Raw genomic sequence first — 2,660 nt, 5'->3', positions numbered from 1 at the left:
TTCTTTCTGTCCTATTAAACCGTGTTTATCTTTGATGGGAAAAGATATTGCTTATCTCAGGATAAGCAATAAGTTTCAAAGCTACTTTTCCAGGCTCTGAAAAGGACTGGAGGTGAGTTCTCAAGAGGTTCACTCTAATAAGAGAGGTAGCTTGCCCCTTTTTCTCTCCCTTGTATCCTACTGTCCATGGTAGCAGAAGTTCCTCAACTCTGAGGGCTGCTTGTGGCCTCTGGGCAGCCCTGAAGTAATCTCTATTTTAGAGAAGAGTCAGCAACCCTTTGCTACAAGCAAACTGTTCCTGGCAAGAGACTTTCTCCTCATGGTTGTTCTTCTTGCCTTACCAGACACTCTCCCATTCTATCTTAGGTTTCATGATTATTCAGAATAAACACTAACCTTAGGAAGGTTTGATTTCATAAAATAGGCAGTTTTCTATGGTGACAGACTGCTGGGACCCCAAGCAATGGAAGGCTGTAGCCTGATGTCTATTTCCCTTCTGTTGGTCAAACTACACCCACAGCTGGCATAGCCTCCCCTCTTCTACAGTCACCAACCACCTGACTGTTCTGCTCCAGCCACCTCCTGCTCTGATGGGTCTCCTCAGGTTGGTCCCACAGCAAGGCACTGAAGAAAACCAGCACATCAGGCAGCATGACTGTACCTGGGAGGTGGTATGTATGGGCTGTGGGCAAAAGGGTAAAGCAGTAGGAGCTCTGGGAGATGCTGGGGTGTAGAATGTAGGAGGAGTGTCAGCAAACTGCAACGTTTCGCTGTGCATCTGTCCCCAGATGAGCGGCCCATTCTTGAAGCAGACTACAGGATTATTGAGCAAAGTACATGATTGTGTCTGTCTTTAATAGCCCTGGCTCACGGTGCAAGTGTGCAGTGTTTTGGACATGGAGTTACAGTGGTCAAGCAATGCAGTTTTATCTCCTAGTTCAATGCTGTGGCAGAAAGCTTTATGGAAAGCCTTGGCTGCTGAAACCAGACCACAATGTGTGTCAGTACTGAGATGACTACGCCTTCATATGTATGCATGAATATATATGTGATCAGCTTTTAACTTGCAGCAAGAGGACTGAATGTTCTTGTAATTTCTGTCTCCCCCAGACTTCCTCTTCTTCCCAAACAGGCTGAAACTCCTTTGTTCCTAATATTCCCACCAAATTATTTGGGAGAGAATTTCACATTATCTATTATAATAAAGGGGTGTGGGTCTGAGAGTGAAAATTAATTTTTGGGGTGAGGAGTGAACTGATAATACAGATTTAATGCAGGGAAAAGAGTCTGGTTAGGCTCAGTTAATTATTTGCAGGAGCTGTGTTATTACAGTGTGGATGTTAGAAAGGGAATACAGCTCCCCCTTTATGGTGTAGCAATAGACTGAACTGCAGCGACTGACTCGTTCAGCATTCTTCCAGATCTGATAACACCCTGGAATTAAAAAAATTCTCTATCCCTTCAAGTACATTATCCCTGAACACATCTCCTGCACGTTCATACAGAACATTACATTACTGTCCATGGCACCCCCATGGCAGATCCCGATCCACTTCGACGGCTCAACCCTTCACTTTCTGTTTGTTCCACTTTGACCTGTGATGTTATCAGGACAGAAAAGCTAAATGGGTTTGTTCAGTCTGGTCAAGACTTGGGTGAGACATGTCCAGAAAGCCATGGTGCTGGGTGGTATGTAAGGGAGGACAAGGAGAAGAGCAGACAGCAATGTTTCTGGCAAGAGTTTGTGGTACAGAGAGGAGAAGCAGTTCAATTTTGACCTCTAACTCAATGTCGTGGCAAAAAAAGCTGTGGCAATCTGTGGCTGTATAAATGGGCAAATGACAAGTGGAAACAACCCTGCCTCTTCATGACTGATACACTAATGTTTGGTCTTGTTCCAGCATCCACATTTTTAAAGGCTATTAAAAATGGAAAGTGTGACATAAAATGCCTTGTAGCGAAAGTCTTCAGGAGCATAAACCCCCTGATCTTACTGAAAAGAAGATAGAGAGGTGGCTTGTTTACAGGCTATAAAGACACTTATACGGAAATAATAAAATCTTAAAGTGCTCTATATATGAGAGTGCAGCAGAAACCTGACAAATCCAAAGGAGAAGAAGCTGCACCATCACTGCGCACAGACTGCAGCCATTAGAGCAAGAGGTCATCAGCTTTTGACGTCTGCAAATCCAGCATGAAGGCCTTTGAGAAATGGAGGCTTTAGTTGCAGATAGTTATAGGCAGTCCAGGAAGGGCTGGTAGAAATGTGACAGACTGGGGCATGGAAGAAGGTGATGAGATGATGAGCCCTTCCGATCTCAAATCTGGCTCCTGGGGAGGGAGATGATGCTGGAGTCTCTTCAGATAAAAGCCACACAAAAGATGAAAAAAACCCTGGTGGCGCCAATTTACAAAACCAAATCAAACAATGGGATCTTGGTATCTTGAGCGAGGAGTGATGAATGAGCAACACTTGCCTCTGAGTATCTTCAGGGTGTGAACACCAGCGGAGGGGGCATCTCCAGTGATTCACTGTAAAACAGCCGCAGTGGTGAACATGGGAAGCCCCATTACTCGCAGGGTTTAATTGAGGCTATACAGCAAGGAGCAGCCCTGAGCTCATAGGCATGTTGGGGAGGGGCAAGGAGAGATGTGGCCAA

Source organism: Phaethon lepturus, unplaced genomic scaffold, assembly GCF_000687285.1.
Source record: "Phaethon lepturus isolate BGI_N335 unplaced genomic scaffold, ASM68728v1 scaffold17602, whole genome shotgun sequence".
In the NCBI taxonomy this organism is placed as follows: Eukaryota; Metazoa; Chordata; class Aves; order Phaethontiformes; family Phaethontidae; genus Phaethon; species Phaethon lepturus.
The sequence above is the reverse complement of the archived record's forward strand: the minus strand, read 5'-3'. Positions refer to the sequence as shown.